Source organism: Heterodontus francisci, chromosome 34 (genome assembly GCF_036365525.1).
Source record: "Heterodontus francisci isolate sHetFra1 chromosome 34, sHetFra1.hap1, whole genome shotgun sequence".
Classification (NCBI taxonomy): Eukaryota; Metazoa; Chordata; class Chondrichthyes; order Heterodontiformes; family Heterodontidae; genus Heterodontus; species Heterodontus francisci.
The window spans coordinates 46,839,038-46,857,856 of NC_090404.1; the positions used below are offsets into that span (position 1 = coordinate 46,839,038).

The 18,819-nt window shown below is 47.6% G+C and overlaps 12 non-coding genes across 12 annotated transcripts; all 12 read left to right on the top strand.

The window, feature by feature from the left end:
* The first annotated feature begins 154 nt into the window (after nucleotides 1–154).
* Nucleotides 155–226, top strand: trnad-guc (transfer RNA aspartic acid (anticodon GUC)). Its single transcript has one exon. It is a non-coding gene; the product is annotated as a tRNA-Asp (tRNA).
* Nucleotides 227–1,817: 1,591 nt separating this feature from the next.
* trnad-guc (transfer RNA aspartic acid (anticodon GUC)) lies at nucleotides 1,818–1,889 on the top strand. The gene has a single exon. It is a non-coding gene; the product is annotated as a tRNA-Asp (tRNA).
* A 1,592-nt stretch (nucleotides 1,890–3,481) lies between these two features.
* Nucleotides 3,482–3,553, top strand: trnad-auc (transfer RNA aspartic acid (anticodon AUC)). The gene has a single exon. It is a non-coding gene; the product is annotated as a tRNA-Asp (tRNA).
* A 1,592-nt stretch (nucleotides 3,554–5,145) lies between these two features.
* trnad-guc (transfer RNA aspartic acid (anticodon GUC)) lies at nucleotides 5,146–5,217 on the top strand. The gene has a single exon. It is a non-coding gene; the product is annotated as a tRNA-Asp (tRNA).
* A 1,592-nt stretch (nucleotides 5,218–6,809) lies between these two features.
* On the top strand, nucleotides 6,810–6,881 carry trnad-guc (transfer RNA aspartic acid (anticodon GUC)). Its single transcript has one exon. It is a non-coding gene; the product is annotated as a tRNA-Asp (tRNA).
* Nucleotides 6,882–8,473: 1,592 nt separating this feature from the next.
* trnad-guc (transfer RNA aspartic acid (anticodon GUC)) lies at nucleotides 8,474–8,545 on the top strand. The gene has a single exon. It is a non-coding gene; the product is annotated as a tRNA-Asp (tRNA).
* Nucleotides 8,546–10,137: 1,592 nt separating this feature from the next.
* Nucleotides 10,138–10,209, top strand: trnad-guc (transfer RNA aspartic acid (anticodon GUC)). The gene has a single exon. It is a non-coding gene; the product is annotated as a tRNA-Asp (tRNA).
* A 1,592-nt stretch (nucleotides 10,210–11,801) lies between these two features.
* trnad-guc (transfer RNA aspartic acid (anticodon GUC)) lies at nucleotides 11,802–11,873 on the top strand. The gene has a single exon. It is a non-coding gene; the product is annotated as a tRNA-Asp (tRNA).
* A 1,592-nt stretch (nucleotides 11,874–13,465) lies between these two features.
* Nucleotides 13,466–13,537, top strand: trnad-guc (transfer RNA aspartic acid (anticodon GUC)). Its single transcript has one exon. It is a non-coding gene; the product is annotated as a tRNA-Asp (tRNA).
* Nucleotides 13,538–15,129: 1,592 nt separating this feature from the next.
* Nucleotides 15,130–15,201, top strand: trnad-guc (transfer RNA aspartic acid (anticodon GUC)). The gene has a single exon. It is a non-coding gene; the product is annotated as a tRNA-Asp (tRNA).
* A 1,592-nt stretch (nucleotides 15,202–16,793) lies between these two features.
* Nucleotides 16,794–16,865, top strand: trnad-guc (transfer RNA aspartic acid (anticodon GUC)). Its single transcript has one exon. It is a non-coding gene; the product is annotated as a tRNA-Asp (tRNA).
* A 1,592-nt stretch (nucleotides 16,866–18,457) lies between these two features.
* Nucleotides 18,458–18,529, top strand: trnad-guc (transfer RNA aspartic acid (anticodon GUC)). The gene has a single exon. It is a non-coding gene; the product is annotated as a tRNA-Asp (tRNA).
* The last annotated feature ends 290 nt before the right edge of the window (nucleotides 18,530–18,819 follow it).

Sequence of the window (18,819 nt, forward strand, 5' to 3'; positions counted from 1 at the left end):
GAGCTTTAGCGGTGGTACTGCGTCGGCTGCCTGGCTCCAAAGCAGAAGCCTAAATGGTGATGGAAACGTGCCCCCTCCAAGCTGACACTACATCGATGAAGCCCAAAGGTGGCTGGCTATCTCTGGCAAACTGTAGGAAGCATTTCTGTGTGCTTCCTCGTTAGTATAGTGGTGAGTATCCCCGCCTGTCACGCGGGAGACCGGGGTTCAATTCCCCGACGGGGAGGCGTGAGCGTTGCTGAGGCCACCCGAGAGCTGGTCGGGGAAACTATTTGACTTCCAAATCGCTTTGCACTGCCGCATGGAGACTCTCATCCACAACACGTACGCGGCCCGCCACCCGTTTTATCAAAACTATCAACAGCAAACATGTTCCACACATCCGCCTATCACAATCACCGCACAACATCCGCTCTTTACTCATCAGACTGGCCACTTTCTCTTCTTTGCATTCACAAAGCGGCTCATTCAAAATGCACTGAACACATTTTCCTTGGCACATTTCATTGCTTCATTAAACCGCGACGCTTTCTACAACCAACATGCTTTATAAGCCACGACGCAACACATTTCCCTACATCTTTCACGCGGCAGCAACACCATTGCGTTCATAGTCTGACAGCAAAATGACCCTCTAGCAGCCACACACCACCACCTGTTCAAGGCAGATAGACAATCTGAGGAGGAAGGTCACACACCTTGTACGCCATCAAACTTCAGCAAGGGCCACCTGGACGGAAAGAAGTGAAAGGTGGCAAAGGTTAATAACCTCGAATGGCTCAGTAACAAGCGCAACGAGACAAGGTGCTCAGAGGCACTGAAGAAAGTGTTGGGAATGCTACATGCCCAATACACATAGCCTGTGCGATCCCTTTGCAAGAGCTACTCAACGTATTCGAGTGATCAGCCTCGGCCCTGATTTTTTTTTTAATTCCCTTGCAGCATCCTGCCATTCTCTCTTGAATGTTAACATTCAATCTGAAAGCACACGACTTTCAGTCAGCTCACACAACAACATGCTGCCTAAACTAATCCTTCTTTCCTTGTACGTCTGCTTCGAATGCGAATCACCTTATCTTCTTGTCCTCTGGTTAACCCTTCCCTCCTGCCACAAAAAAGCTTTCTCGCTCAAAACAGTCCTTGTTTGGAACACCAAGATCAAAACTTCTGTGAGCACGATAGAACAACGCCCATCTTGCACTTTTGCACACCGTGTACCTGAAGTCATCCACGGCGAGCCCATGGTGCCAATCCTTCTCGATACCCACACGAAGGATTTCTTTCTAAAGTGTGGTGTCGGGAAAGGGGAAAAGAATAATGCAGCGTGGGCCAAATCATTGAACTCCAAATATTTTGCATATCGTGCTTGCTTCTGTTGCAAAGCCAGGAAAAGAGAGAAAAACAAACAAGTAAAGAAAGAAAGAAACAAACAAACAAACAAGCAAAAAAAATCATATGCGTTTCCTGCTTGCCTGTAGTGGCCGATGATGTGCAATATCAAGCCCGCAAAAGTGCGAATCCGCCGTCCAGATCTCTGCAGCTGTCACAGGACTGAACTGGATGAAAGTGTTGAATGTATGCCATCACAGAGAGGAGGCAAATCACTGTGCGATGTAACATCAATGATCTGGGATGAGGGATAAAATTGAATTGATTGAGTCAAGAGCTTGAGCGGTGGTACTGCGTCGGCTGCCTGGCTCCAAAGCAGAAGCCGAAATGGTGATGGAAACGTGCCCCCTCCAAGCTGACACAACATCTGTGAATCCCAAAGGTGGCTGGCAATCTCTGGCAAACTGTAGGAATCACTTCTGTGTGCTTCCTCGTTAGTATAGTGGTGAGTATCCCCGCCTGTCACGCGGGAGACCGGGGTTGAATTCCCCGACGGGGAGGCGTGAGCGTTGCTGAAACTACCCGAGAGCTGGTAGGGGAAACTTTTTGAATTCCAAATCGCTTTGCACTGCCGCATGGAGACTCTCATCCACAACACGTACGCGGCCCGCCACCCGTTTTATCAAAACTATCAGCAGCAAACATGTTCCACACATCCGCCTATCACAATCACCGCACAACATCCGCTCTTTACTCATCAGACTGGCCACTTTCTCTTCTTTGCATTCACAAAGCGGCTCATTCAAAATGCACTAAACACATTTTCCTTGGCACATTTCATTGCTTCATTAAACCCCGACGCTTTCTACAACCAACATGCTTAATAAGCCACGACGCAACACATTACACTACATCTTTCACGCGGCAGCAACACCATTGCGTTCATAGTCTGACAGCAAAATGACCCTCTAGCAGCCACACACCACCACCTGTTCAAGGCAGATAGACAATCTGAGTAGGAAGGTCACACACCTTGTTCGCTATCAAACTTCAGCAAGGGCCACCTGGACGGAAAGAAGTGAAAGGTGGCAATGGTTAATAACCTCGAATGGCTCAGTAACAAGCGCAACGAGACAAGGTGCTCAGAGGCACTGAAGAAAGTGTTGGGAATGCTACATGCCCAATACACATAGCCTGTGCTATCCCTTTGCAAGAGCTACTCAACGTATTCGAGTGATCAGCCCTCGGCCCTGATTTTTTTTTTAATTCCCTTGCAGCATCCTGCCATTCTCTCTTGAATGTTAACATTCAATCTGAAAGCACACGACTTTCAGTCAGCTCACACAACAACATGCTGCCTAAACTAATCCTTCTTTCCTTGTACGTCTGCTTCGAATGCGAATCACCTTATCTTCTTGTCCTCTGGTTAACCCTTCCCTCCTGCCACAAAAAAGCTTGCTCGCTCAAAACAGTCCTTGTTTGGAACACCAAGATCAAAACTTCTGTGAGCACGAGAGAACAACGCCCATCTTGCACTTTTGCACACCGTGTACCTGAAGTCATCCACGGCGAGACCATGGTGCCAATCCTTCTCGATACCCACACGAAGGATTTCTTTCTAAAGTGTGGTGTCGGGAAAGGGGAAAAGAATAATGCAGCGTGGGCCAAATCATTGAACTCCAAATATTTTGCATATCGTGCTTGCTTCTGTTGCAAAGCCAGGAAAAGAGAGAAAAACAAACAAGTAAAGAAAGAAAGAAACAAACAAACAAACAAGCAAAAAAAATCATATGCGTTTCCTGCTTGCCTGTAGTGGCCGATGATGTGCAATATCAAGCCCGCAAAAGTGCGAATCCGCCGTCCAGATCTCTGCAGCTGTCACAGGACTGAACTGGATGAAAGTGTTGAATGTATGCCATCACAGAGAGGAGGCAAATCACTGTGCGATGTAACATCAATGATCTGGGATGAGGGATAAAATTGAATTGATTGAGTCAAGAGCTTGAGCGGTGGTACTGCGTCGGCTGCCTGGCTCCAAAGCAGAAGCCGAAATGGTGATGGAAACGTGCCCCCTCCAAGCTGACACAACATCTGTGAATCCCAAAGGTGGCTGGCAATCTCTGGCAAACTGTAGGAATCACTTCTGTGTGCTTCCTCGTTAGTATAGTGGTGAGTATCCCCGCCTATCACGCGGGAGACCGGGGTTCAATTCCCCGACGGGGAGGCGTGAGCGTTGCTGAGACTACCCGAGAGCTGGTAGGGGAAACTTTTTGAATTCCAAATCGCTTTGCACTGCCGCATGGAGACTCTCATCCACAACACGTACGCGGCCCGCCACCCGTTTTATCAAAACTATCAGCAGCAAACATGTTCCACACATCCGCCTATCACAATCACCGCACAACATCCGCTCTTTACTCATCAGACTGGCCACTTTCTCTTCTTTGCATTCACAAAGCGGCTCATTCAAAATGCACTAAACACATTTTCCTTGGCACATTTCATTGCTTCATTAAACCGCGACGCTTTCTACAACCAACATGCTTAATAAGCCACGACGCAACACATTACACTACATCTTTCACGCGGCAGCAACACCATTGCGTTCATAGTCTGACAGCAAAATGACCCTCTAGCAGCCACACACCACCACCTGTTCAAGGCAGATAGACAATCTGAGTAGGAAGGTCACACACCTTGTTCGCTATCAAACTTCAGCAAGGGCCACCTGGACGGAAAGAAGTGAAAGGTGGCAAAGGTTAATAACCTCGAATGGCTCAGTAACAAGCGCAACGAGACAAGGTGCTCAGAGGCACTGAAGAAAGTGTTGGGAATGCTACATGCCCAATACACATAGCCTGTGCGATCCCTTTGCAAGAGCTACTCAACGTATTCGAGTGATCAGCCCTCGGCCCTGATTTTTTTTTTAATTCCCTTGCAGCATCCTGCCATTCTCTCTTGAATGTTAACATTCAATCTGAAAGCACACGACTTTCAGTCAGCTCACACAACAACATGCTGCCTAAACTAATCCTTCTTTCCTTGTACGTCTGCTTCGAATGCGAATCACCTTATCTTCTTGTCCTCTGGTTAACCCTTCCCTCCTGCCACAAAAAAGCTTGCTCGCTCAAAACAGTCCTTGTTTGGAACACCAAGATCAAAACTTCTGTGAGCACGAGAGAACAACGCCCATCTTGCACTTTTGCACACCGTGTACCTGAAGTCATCCACGGCGAGCCCATGGTGCCAATCCTTCTCGATACCCACACGAAGGATTTCTTTCTAAAGTGTGGTGTCGGGAAAGGGGAAAAGAATAATGCAGCGTGGGCCAAAACATTGAACTCCAAATATTTTGCATATCGTGCTTGCTTCTGTTGCAAAGCCAGGAAAAGAGAGAAAAACAAACAAGTAAAGAAAGAAAGAAACAAACAAACAAACAAGCAAAAAAAATCATATGCGTTTCCTGCTTGCCTGTAGTGGCCGATGATGTGCAATATCAAGCCCGCAAAAGTGCGAATCCGCCGTCCAGATCTCTGCAGCTGTCACAGGACTGAACTGGATGAAAGTGTTGAATGTATGCCATCACAGAGAGGAGGCAAATCACTGTGCGATGTAACATCAATGATCTGGGATGAGGGATAAAATTGAATTGATTGAGTCAAGAGCTTGAGCGGTGGTACTGCGTCGGCTGCCTGGCTCCAAAGCAGAAGCCGAAATGGTGATGGAAACGTGCCCCCTCCAAGCTGACACAACATCTATGAATCCCAAAGGTGGCTGGCAATCTCTGGCAAACTGTAGGAATTGCTTCTGTGTGCTTCCTCGTTAGTATAGTGGTGAGTATCCTCGCCTGTCACGCGGGAGACCGGGGTTCAATTCCCCGACGGGGAGGCGTGAGCGTTGCTGAGACTACCCGAGAGCTGATCGGGGAAACTTTTTGAATTCCAAATCGCTTTGCACTGCCGCATGGAGACTCTCATCCACAACACGTACGCGGCCTGCCACCCGTTTTATCAAAACTATCAGCAGCAAACATGTTCCACACATCCGCCTATCACAATCACCGCACAACATCCGCTCTTTACTCATCAGACTGGCCACTTTCTCTTCTTTGCATTCACGAAGCGGCTCATTCAAAATGCACTAAACACATTTTCCTTGGCACATTTCATTGCTTCATTAAACCGCGACGCTTTCTACAACCAACATGCTTAATAAGCCACGACGCAACACATTACACTACATCTTTCACGCGGCAGCAACACCATTGCGTTCATAGTCTGACAGCAAAATGACCCTCTAGCAGCCACACACCACCACCTGTTCAAGGCAGATAGACAATCTGAGGAGGAAGGTCACACACCTTGTACGCCATCAAACTTCAGCAAGGGCCACCTGGACGGAAAGAAGTGAAAGGTGGCAAAGGTTAATAACCTCGAATGGCTCAGTAACAAGCGCAACGAGACAAGGTGCTCAGAGGCACTGAAGAAAGTGTTGGGAATGCTGCATGCCCAATACACATAGCCTGTGCGATCCCTTTGCAAGAGCTACTCAACGTATTCGAGTGATCAGCCCTCGGCCCTGATTTTTTTTTTAATTCCCTTGCAGCATCCTGCCATTCTCTCTTGAATGTTAACATTCAATCTGAAAGCACACGACTTTCAGTCAGCTCACACAACAACATGCTGCCTAAACTAATCCTTCTTTCCTTGTACGTCTGCTTCGAATGCGAATCACCTTATCTTCTTGTCCTCTGGTTAACCATTCCCTCCTGCCACAAAAAAGCTTGCTCGCTCAAAACAGTGCTTGTTTGGAACACCAAGATCAAAACTTCTGTGAGCACGATAGAACAACGCCCATCTTGCACTTTTGCACACCGTGTACCTGAAGTCATCCACGGCGAGCCCATGGTGCCAATCCTTCTCGATACCCACACGAAGGATTTCTTTCTAAAGTGTGGTGTCGGGAAAGGGGAAAAGAATAATGCAGCGTGGGCCAAAACATTGAACTCCAAATATTTTGCATATCGTGCTTGCTTCTGTTGCAAAGCCAGGAAAAGAGAGAAAAACAAACAAGTAAAGAAAGAAAGAAACAAACAAACAAACAAGCAAAAAAAATCATATGCGTTTCCTGCTTGCCTGTAGTGGCCGATGATGTGCAATATCAAGCCCGCAAAAGTGCGAATCCGCCGTCCAGATCTCTGCAGCTGTCACAGGACTGAACTGGATGAAAGTGTTGAATGTATGCCATCACAGAGAGGAGGCAAATCACTGTGCGATGTAACATCAATGATCTGGGATGAGGGATAAAATTGAATTGATTGAGTCAAGAGCTTGAGCGGTGGTACTGCGTCGGCTGCCTGGCTCCAAAGCAGAAGCCGAAATGGTGATGGAAACGTGCCCCCTCCAAGCTGACACAACATCTATGAATCCCAAAGGTGGCTGGCAATCTCTGGCAAACTGTAGGAATTGCTTCGGTGTGCTTCCTCGTTAGTATAGTGGTGAGTATCCCCGCCTGTCACGCGGGAGACCGGGGTTCAATTCCCCGACGGGGAGGCGTGAGCGTTGCTGAGACTACCCGAGAGCTGGTCGGGGAAACTTTTTGAATTCCAAATCGCTCTGCACTGCCGCATGGAGACTCTCATCCACAACACGTACGCGGCCTGCCACCCGTTTTATCAAAACTATCAGCAGCAAACATGTTCCACACATCCGCCTATCACAATCACCGCACAACATCCGCTCTTTACTCATCAGACTGGCCACTTTCTCTTCTTTGCATTCACGAAGCGGCTCATTCAAAATGCACTAAACACATTTTCCTTGGCACATTTCATTGCTTCATTAAACCGCGACGCTTTCTACAACCAACATGCTTAATAAGCCACGACGCAACACATTACACTACATCTTTCACGCGGCAGCAACACCATTGCGTTCATAGTCTGACAGCAAAATGACCCTCTAGCAGCCACACACCACCACCTGTTCAAGGCAGATAGACAATCTGAGGAGGAAGGTCACACACCTTGTACGCCATCAAACTTCAGCAAGGGCCACCTGGACGGAAAGAAGTGAAAGGTGGCAAAGGTTAATAACCTCGAATGGCTCAGTAACAAGCGCAACGAGACAAGGTGCTCAGAGGCACTGAAGAAAGTGTTGGGAATGCTGCATGCCCAATACACATAGCCTGTGCGATCCCTTTGCAAGAGCTACTCAACGTATTCGAGTGATCAGCCCTCGGCCCTGATTTTTTTTTTAATTCCCTTGCAGCATCCTGCCATTCTCTCTTGAATGTTAACATTCAATCTGAAAGCACACGACTTTCAGTCAGCTCACACAAGAACATGCTGCCTAAACTAATCCTTCTTTCCTTGTACGTCTGCTTCGAATGCGAATCACCTTATCTTCTTGTCCTCTGGTTAACCATTCCCTCCTGCCACAAAAAAGCTTGCTCGCTCAAAACAGTGCTTGTTTGGAACACCAAGATCAAAACTTCTGTGAGCACGATAGAACAACGCCCATCTTGCACTTTTGCACACCGTGTACCTGAAGTCATCCACGGCGAGCCCATGGTGCCAATCCTTCTCGATACCCACACGAAGGATTTCTTTCTAAAGTGTGGTGTCGGGAAAGGGGAAAAGAATAATGCAGCGTGGGCCAAAACATTGAACTCCAAATATTTTGCATATCGTGCTTGCTTCTGTTGCAAAGCCAGGAAAAGAGAGAAAAACAAACAAGTAAAGAAAGAAAGAAACAAACAAACAAACAAGCAAAAAAAATCATATGCGTTTCCTGCTTGCCTGTAGTGGCCGATGATGTGCAATATCAAGCCCGCAAAAGTGCGAATCCGCCGTCCAGATCTCTGCAGCTGTCACAGGACTGAACTGGATGTAAGTGTTGAATGTATGCCATCACAGAGAGGAGGCAAATCACTGTGCGATGTAACATCAGTGATGTGGGATGAGGGATAAAATTGAATTGATTGAGTCAAGAGCTTTAGCGGTGGTACTGCGTCGGCTGCCTGGCTCCAAAGCAGAAGCCTAAATGGTGATGGAAACGTGCCCCCTCCAAGCTGACACTACATCGATGAAGCCCAAAGGTGGCTGGCAATCTCTGGCAAACTGTAGGAATTGCTTCTGTGTGCTTCCTCGTTAGTATAGTGGTGAGTATCCCCGCCTGTCACGCGGGAGACCGGGGTTCAATTCCCCGACGGGGAGGCGTGAGCGTTGCTGAGACTACCCGAGAGCTGGTCGGGGAAACTTTTTGAATTCCAAATCGCTTTGCACTGCCGCATGGAGACTCTCATCCACAACACGTACGCGGCCCGCCACCCGTTTTATCAAAACTATCAGCAGCAAACATGTTCCACACATCCGCCTATCACAATCACCGCACAACATCCGCTCTTTACTCATCAGACTGGCCACTTTCTCTTCTTTGCATTCACAAAGCGGCTCATTCAAAATGCACTAAACACATTTTCCTTGGCACATTTCATTGCTTCATTAAACCGCGACGCTTTCTACAACCAACATGCTTAATAAGCCACGACGCAACACATTACACTACATCTTTCACGCGGCAGCAACACCATTGCGTTCATAGTCTGACAGCAAAATGACCCTCTAGCAGCCACACACCACCACCTGTTCAAGGCAGATAGACAATCTGAGTAGGAAGGTCACACACCTTGTTCGCTATCAAACTTCAGCAAGGGCCACCTGGACGGAAAGAAGTGAAAGGTGGCAAAGGTTAATAACCTCGAATGGCTCAGTAACAAGCGCAACGAGACAAGGTGCTCAGAGGCACTGAAGAAAGTGTTGGGAATGCTACATGCCCAATACACATAGCCTGTGCGATCCCTTTGCAAGAGCTACTCAACGTATTCGAGTGATCAGCCCTCGGCCCTGATTTTTTTTTTAATTCCCTTGCAGCATCCTGCCATTCTCTCTTGAATGTTAACATTCAATCTGAAAGCACACGACTTTCAGTCAGCTCACACAACAACATGCTGCCTAAACTAATCCTTCTTTCCTTGTACGTCTGCTTCGAATGCGAATCACCTTATCTTCTTGTCCTCTGGTTAACCCTTCCCTCCTGCCACAAAAAAGCTTGCTCGCTCAAAACAGTCCTTGTTTGGAACACCAAGATCAAAACTTCTGTGAGCACGAGAGAACAACGCCCATCTTGCACTTTTGCACACCGTGTACCTGAAGTCATCCACGGCGAGCCCATGGTGCCAATCCTTCTCGATACCCACACGAAGGATTTCTTTCTAAAGTGTGGTGTCGGGAAAGGGGAAAAGAATAATGCAGCGTGGGCCAAAACATTGAACTCCAAATATTTTGCATATCGTGCTTGCTTCTGTTGCAAAGCCAGGAAAAGAGAGAAAAACAAACAAGTAAAGAAAGAAAGAAACAAACAAACAAACAAGCAAAAAAAATCATATGCGTTTCCTGCTTGCCTGTAGTGGCCGATGATGTGCAATATCAAGCCCGCAAAAGTGCGAATCCGCCGTCCAGATCTCTGCAGCTGTCACAGGACTGAACTGGATGAAAGTGTTGAATGTATGCCATCACAGAGAGGAGGCAAATCACTGTGCGATGTAACATCAATGATCTGGGATGAGGGATAAAATTGAATTGATTGAGTCAAGAGCTTGAGCGGTGGTACTGCGTCGGCTGCCTGGCTCCAAAGCAGAAGCCGAAATGGTGATGGAAACGTGCCCCCTCCAAGCTGACACAACATCTATGAATCCCAAAGGTGGCTGGCAATCTCTGGCAAACTGTAGGAATTGCTTCTGTGTGCTTCCTCGTTAGTATAGTGGTGAGTATCCCCGCCTGTCACGCGGGAGACCGGGGTTCAATTCCCCGACGGGGAGGCGTGAGCGTTGCTGAGACTACCCGAGAGCTGGTCGGGGAAACTTTTTGAATTCCAAATCGCTTTGCACTGCCGCATGGAGACTCTCATCCACAACACGTACGCGGCCTGCCACCCGTTTTATCAAAACTATCAGCAGCAAACATGTTCCACACATCCGCCTATCACAATCACCGCACAACATCCGCTCTTTACTCATCAGACTGGCCACTTTCTCTTCTTTGCATTCACGAAGCGGCTCATTCAAAATGCACTAAACACATTTTCCTTGGCACATTTCATTGCTTCATTAAACCGCGACGCTTTCTACAACCAACATGCTTAATAAGCCACGACGCAACACATTACACTACATCTTTCACGCGGCAGCAACACCATTGCGTTCATAGTCTGACAGCAAAATGACCCTCTAGCAGCCACACACCACCACCTGTTCAAGGCAGATAGACAATCTGAGGAGGAAGGTCACACACCTTGTACGCCATCAAACTTCAGCAAGGGCCACCTGGACGGAAAGAAGTGAAAGGTGGCAAAGGTTAATAACCTCGAATGGCTCAGTAACAAGCGCAACGAGACAAGGTGCTCAGAGGCACTGAAGAAAGTGTTGGGAATGCTGCATGCCCAATACACATAGCCTGTGCGATCCCTTTGCAAGAGCTACTCAACGTATTCGAGTGATCAGCCCTCGGCCCTGATTTTTTTTTTAATTCCCTTGCAGCATCCTGCCATTCTCTCTTGAATGTTAACATTCAATCTGAAAGCACACGACTTTCAGTCAGCTCACACAACAACATGCTGCCTAAACTAATCCTTCTTTCCTTGTACGTCTGCTTCGAATGCGAATCACCTTATCTTCTTGTCCTCTGGTTAACCATTCCCTCCTGCCACAAAAAAGCTTGCTCGCTCAAAACAGTGCTTGTTTGGAACACCAAGATCAAAACTTCTGTGAGCACGATAGAACAACGCCCATCTTGCACTTTTGCACACCGTGTACCTGAAGTCATCCACGGCGAGCCCATGGTGCCAATCCTTCTCGATACCCACACGAAGGATTTCTTTCTAAAGTGTGGTGTCGGGAAAGGGGAAAAGAATAATGCAGCGTGGGCCAAAACATTGAACTCCAAATATTTTGCATATCGTGCTTGCTTCTGTTGCAAAGCCAGGAAAAGAGAGAAAAACAAACAAGTAAAGAAAGAAAGAAACAAACAAACAAACAAGCAAAAAAAATCATATGCGTTTCCTGCTTGCCTGTAGTGGCCGATGATGTGCAATATCAAGCCCGCAAAAGTGCGAATCCGCCGTCCAGATCTCTGCAGCTGTCACAGGACTGAACTGGATGAAAGTGTTGAATGTATGCCATCACAGAGAGGAGGCAAATCACTGTGCGATGTAACATCAATGATCTGGGATGAGGGATAAAATTGAATTGATTGAGTCAAGAGCTTGAGCGGTGGTACTGCGTCGGCTGCCTGGCTCCAAAGCAGAAGCCGAAATGGTGATGGAAACGTGCCCCCTCCAAGCTGACACAACATCTATGAATCCCAAAGGTGGCTGGCAATCTCTGGCAAACTGTAGGAATTGCTTCGGTGTGCTTCCTCGTTAGTATAGTGGTGAGTATCCCCGCCTGTCACGCGGGAGACCGGGGTTCAATTCCCCGACGGGGAGGCGTGAGCGTTGCTGAGACTACCCGAGAGCTGGTCGGGGAAACTTTTTGAATTCCAAATCGCTTTGCACTGCCGCATGGAGACTCTCATCCACAACACGTACGCGGCCTGCCACCCGTTTTATCAAAACTATCAGCAGCAAACATGTTCCACACATCCGCCTATCACAATCACCGCACAACATCCGCTCTTTACTCATCAGACTGGCCACTTTCTCTTCTTTGCATTCACGAAGCGGCTCATTCAAAATGCACTAAACACATTTTCCTTGGCACATTTCATTGCTTCATTAAACCGCGACGCTTTCTACAACCAACATGCTTAATAAGCCACGACGCAACACATTACACTACATCTTTCACGCGGCAGCAACACCATTGCGTTCATAGTCTGACAGCAAAATGACCCTCTAGCAGCCACACACCACCACCTGTTCAAGGCAGATAGACAATCTGAGGAGGAAGGTCACACACCTTGTACGCCATCAAACTTCAGCAAGGGCCACCTGGACGGAAAGAAGTGAAAGGTGGCAAAGGTTAATAACCTCGAATGGCTCAGTAACAAGCGCAACGAGACAAGGTGCTCAGAGGCACTGAAGAAAGTGTTGGGAATGCTGCATGCCCAATACACATAGCCTGTGCGATCCCTTTGCAAGAGCTACTCAACGTATTCGAGTGATCAGCCCTCGGCCCTGATTTTTTTTTTAATTCCCTTGCAGCATCCTGCCATTCTCTCTTGAATGTTAACATTCAATCTGAAAGCACACGACTTTCAGTCAGCTCACACAAGAACATGCTGCCTAAACTAATCCTTCTTTCCTTGTACGTCTGCTTCGAATGCGAATCACCTTATCTTCTTGTCCTCTGGTTAACCATTCCCTCCTGCCACAAAAAAGCTTGCTCGCTCAAAACAGTGCTTGTTTGGAACACCAAGATCAAAACTTCTGTGAGCACGATAGAACAACGCCCATCTTGCACTTTTGCACACCGTGTACCTGAAGTCATCCACGGCGAGCCCATGGTGCCAATCCTTCTCGATACCCACACGAAGGATTTCTTTCTAAAGTGTGGTGTCGGGAAAGGGGAAAAGAATAATGCAGCGTGGGCCAAAACATTGAACTCCAAATATTTTGCATATCGTGCTTGCTTCTGTTGCAAAGCCAGGAAAAGAGAGAAAAACAAACAAGTAAAGAAAGAAAGAAACAAACAAACAAACAAGCAAAAAAAATCATATGCGTTTCCTGCTTGCCTGTAGTGGCCGATGATGTGCAATATCAAGCCCGCAAAAGTGCGAATCCGCCGTCCAGATCTCTGCAGCTGTCACAGGACTGAACTGGATGTAAGTGTTGAATGTATGCCATCACAGAGAGGAGGCAAATCACTGTGCGATGTAACATCAGTGATGTGGGATGAGGGATAAAATTGAATTGATTGAGTCAAGAGCTTTAGCGGTGGTACTGCGTCGGCTGCCTGGCTCCAAAGCAGAAGCCTAAATGGTGATGGAAACGTGCCCCCTCCAAGCTGACACTACATCGATGAAGCCCAAAGGTGGCTGGCAATCTCTGGCAAACTGTAGGAATTGCTTCTGTGTGCTTCCTCGTTAGTATAGTGGTGAGTATCCCCGCCTGTCACGCGGGAGACCGGGGTTCAATTCCCCGACGGGGAGGCGTGAGCGTTGCTGAGACTACCCGAGAGCTGGTCGGGGAAACTTTTTGAATTCCAAATCGCTTTGCACTGCCGCATGGAGACTCTCATCCACAACACGTACGCGGCCCGCCACCCGTTTTATCAAAACTATCAGCAGCAAACATGTTCCACACATCCGCCTATCACAATCACCGCACAACATCCGCTCTTTACTCATCAGACTGGCCACTTTCTCTTCTTTGCATTCACAAAGCGGCTCATTCAAAATGCACTAAACACATTTTCCTTGGCACATTTCATTGCTTCATTAAACCGCGACGCTTTCTACAACCAACATGCTTAATAAGCCACGACGCAACACATTACACTACATCTTTCACGCGGCAGCAACACCATTGCGTTCATCGTCTGACAGCAAAATGACCCTCTAGCAGCCACACACCACCACCTGTTCAAGGCAGATAGACAATCTGAGTAGGAAGGTCACACACCTTGTTCGCTATCAAACTTCAGCAAGGGCCACCTGGACGGAAAGAAGTGAAAGGTGGCAAAGGTTAATAACCTCGAATGGCTCAGTAACAAGCGCAACGAGACAAGGTGCTCAGAGGCACTGAAGAAAGTGTTGGGAATGCTACATGCCCAATACACATAGCCTGTGCGATCCCTTTGCAAGAGCTACTCAACGTATTCGAGTGATCAGCCCTCGGCCCTGATTTTTTTTTTAATTCCCTTGCAGCATCCTGCCATTCTCTCTTGAATGTTAACATTCAATCTGAAAGCACACGACTTTCAGTCAGCTCACACAACAACATGCTGCCTAAACTAATCCTTCTTTCCTTGTACGTCTGCTTCGAATGCGAATCACCTTATCTTCTTGTCCTCTGGTTAACCCTTCCCTCCTGCCACAAAAAAGCTTGCTCGCTCAAAACAGTCCTTGTTTGGAACACCAAGATCAAAACTTCTGTGAGCACGAGAGAACAACGCCCATCTTGCACTTTTGCACACCGTGTACCTGAAGTCATCCACGGCGAGCCCATGGTGCCAATCCTTCTCGATACCCACACGAAGGATTTCTTTCTAAAGTGTGGTGTCGGGAAAGGGGAAAAGAATAATGCAGCGTGGGCCAAAACATTGAACTCCAAATATTTTGCATATCGTGCTTGCTTCTGTTGCAAAGCCAGGAAAAGAGAGAAAAACAAACAAGTAAAGAAAGAAAGAAACAAACAAACAAACAAGCAAAAAAAATCATATGCGTTTCCTGCTTGCCTGTAGTGGCCGATGATGTGCAATATCAAGCCCGCAAAAGTGCGAATCCGCCGTCCAGATCTCTGCAGCTGTCACAGGACTGAACTGGATGAAAGTGTTGAATGTATGCCATCACAGAGAGGAGGCAAATCACTGTGCGATGTAACATCAATGATCTGGGATGAGGGATAAAATTGAATTGATTGAGTCAAGAGCTTGAGCGGTGGTACTGCGTCGGCTGCCTGGCTCCAAAGCAGAAGCCGAAACGGTGATGGAAACGTGCCCCCTCCAAGCTGACACAACATCTATGAATCCCAAAGGTGGCTGGCAATCTCTGGCAAACTGTAGGAATTGCTTCTGTGTGCTTCCTCGTTAGTATAGTGGTGAGTATCCCCGCCTGTCACGCGGGAGACCGGGGTTCAATTCCCCGACGGGGAGGCGTGAGCGTTGCTGAGACTACCCGAGAGCTGGTCGGGGAAACTTTTTGAATTCCAAATCGCTTTGCACTGCCGCATGGAGACTCTCATCCACAACACGTACGCGGCCTGCCACCCGTTTTATCAAAACTATCAGCAGCAAACATGTTCCACACATCCGCCTATCACAATCACCGCACAACATCCGCTCTTTACTCATCAGACTGGCCACTTTCTCTTCTTTGCATTCACGAAGCGGCTCATTCAAAATGCACTAAACACATTTTCCTTGGCACATTTCATTGCTTCATTAAACCGCGACGCTTTCTACAACCAACATGCTTAATAAGCCACGACGCAACACATTACACTACATCTTTCACGCGGCAGCAACACCATTGCGTTCATAGTCTGACAGCAAAATGACCCTCTAGCAGCCACACACCACCACCTGTTCAAGGCAGATAGACAATCTGAGGAGGAAGGTCACACACCTTGTACGCCATCAAACTTCAGCAAGGGCCACCTGGACGGAAAGAAGTGAAAGGTGGCAAAGGTTAATAACCTCGAATGGCTCAGTAACAAGCGCAACGAGACAAGGTGCTCAGAGGCACTGAAGAAAGTGTTGGGAATGCTGCATGCCCAATACACATAGCCTGTGCGATCCCTTTGCAAGAGCTACTCAACGTATTCGAGTGATCAGCCCTCGGCCCTGATTTTTTTTTTAATTCCCTTGCAGCATCCTGCCATTCTCTCTTGAATGTTAACATTCAATCTGAAAGCACACGACTTTCAGTCAGCTCACACAACAACATGCTGCCTAAACTAATCCTTCTTTCCTTGTACGTCTGCTTCGAATGCGAATCACCTTATCTTCTTGTCCTCTGGTTAACCATTCCCTCCTGCCACAAAAAAGCTTGCTCGCTCAAAACAGTGCTTGTTTGGAACACCAAGATCAAAACTTCTGTGAGCACGATAGAACAACGCCCATCTTGCACTTTTGCACACCGTGTACCTGAAGTCATCCACGGCGAGCCCATGGTGCCAATCCTTCTCGATACCCACACGAAGGATTTCTTTCTAAAGTGTGGTGTCGGGAAAGGGGAAAAGAATAATGCAGCGTGGGCCAAAACATTGAACTCCAAATATTTTGCATATCGTGCTTGCTTCTGTTGCAAAGCCAGGAAAAGAGAGAAAAACAAACAAGTAAAGAAAGAAAGAAACAAACAAACAAACAAGCAAAAAAAATCATATGCGTTTCCTGCTTGCCTGTAGTGGCCGATGATGTGCAATATCAAGCCCGCAAAAGTGCGAATCCGCCGTCCAGATCTCTGCAGCTGTCACAGGACTGAACTGGATGAAAGTGTTGAATGTATGCCATCACAGAGAGGAGGCAAATCACTGTGCGATGTAACATCAATGATCTGGGATGAGGGATAAAATTGAATTGATTGAGTCAAGAGCTTGAGCGGTGGTACTGCGTCGGCTGCCTGGCTCCAAAGCAGAAGCCGAAATGGTGATGGAAACGTGCCCCCTCCAAGCTGACACAACATCTATGAATCCCAAAGGTGGCTGGCAATCTCTGGCAAACTGTAGGAATTGCTTCGGTGTGCTTCCTCGTTAGTATAGTGGTGAGTATCCCCGCCTGTCACGCGGGAGACCGGGGTTCAATTCCCCGACGGGGAGGCGTGAGTGTTGCTGAGACTACCCGAGAGCTGGTCGGGGAAACTTTTTGAATTCCAAATCGCTTTGCACTGCCGCATGGAGACTCTCATCCACAACACGTACGCGGCCTGCCACCCGTTTTATCAAAACTATCAGCAGCAAACATGTTCCACACATCCGCCTATCACAATCACCGCACAACATCCGCTCTTTACTCATCAGACTGGCCACTTTCTCTTCTTTGCATTCACGAAGCGGCTCATTCAAAATGCACTAAACACATTTTCCTTGGCACATTTCATTGCTTCATTAAACCGCGACGCTTTCTACAACCAACATGCTTAATAAGCCACGACGCAACACATTACACTACATCTTTCACGCGGCAGCAACACCATTGCGTTCATAGTCTGACAGCAAAATGACCCTCTAGCAGCCACACACCACCACCTGTTCAAGGCAGATAGACAATCTGAGGAGGAAGGTCACACACCTTGTACGCCATCAAACTTCAGCAAGGGCCACCTGGACGGAAAGAAGTGAAAGGTGGCAAAGGTTAATAACCTCGAATGGCTCAGTAACAAGCGCAACGAGACAAGGTGCTCAGAGGCACTGAAGAAAGTGTTGGGAATGCTGCATGCCCAATACACATAGCCTGTGCGATCCCTTTGCAAGAGCTACTCAACGTATTCGAGTGATCAGCCCTCGGCCCTGATTTTTTTTTTAATTCCCTTGCAGCATCCTGCCATTCTCTCTTGAATGTTAACATTCAATCTGAAAGCACACGACTTTCAGTCAGCTCACACAAGAACATGCTGCCTAAACTAATCCTTCTTTCCTTGTACGTCTGCTTCGAATGCGAATCACCTTATCTTCTTGTCCTCTGGTTAACCATTCCCTCCTGCCACAAAAAAGCTTGCTCGCTCAAAACAGTGCTTGTTTGGAACACCAAGATCAAAACTTCTGTGAGCACGATAGAACAACGCCCATCTTGCACTTTTGCACACCGTGTACCTGAAGTCATCCACGGCGAGCCCATGGTGCCAATCCTTCTCGATACCCACACGAAGGATTTCTTTCTAAAGTGTGGTGTCGGGAAAGGGGAAATGAATAATGCAGCGTGGGCCAAAACATTGAACTCCAAATATTTTGCATATCGTGCTTGCTTCTGTTGCAAAGCCAGGAAAAGAGAGAAAAACAAACAAGTAAAGAAAGAAAGAAACAAACAAACAAACAAGCAAAAAAAATCATATGCGTTTCCTGCTTGCCTGTAGTGGCCGATGATGTGCAATATCAAGCCCGCAAAAGTGCGAATCCGCCGTCCAGATCTCTGCAGCTGTCACAGGACTGAACTGGATGTAAGTGCTGAATGTATGCCATCACAGAGAGGAGGCAAATCACTGTGCGATGTAACATCAGTGATGTGGGATGAGGGATAAAATTGAATTGATTGAGTCAAGAGCTTTAGCGGTGGTACTGCGTCGGCTGCCTGGCTCCAAAGCAGAAGCCTAAATGGTGATGGAAACGTGCCCCCTCCAAGCTGACACTACATCGATGAAGCCCAAAGGTGGCTGGCAATCTCTGGCAAACTGTAGGAAGCATTTCTGTGTGCTTCCTCGTTAGTATAGTGGTGAGTATCCCCGCCTGTCACGCGGGAGACCGGGGTTCAATTCCCCGACGGGGAGGCGTGAGTGTTGCTGAGGCCACCCGAGAGCTGGTCGGGGAAACTATTTGAATTCCAAATCGCTTTGCACTGCCGCATGGAGACTCTCATCCACAACACGTACGCGGCCCGCCACCCGTTTTATCAAAACTATCAACAGCAAACATGTTCCACACATCCGCCTATCACAATCACCGCACAACATCCGCTCTTTACTCATCAGACTGGCCACTTTCTCTTCTTTGCATTCACAAAGCGGCTCATTCAAAATGCACTGAACACATTTTCCTTGGCACATTTCATTGCTTCATT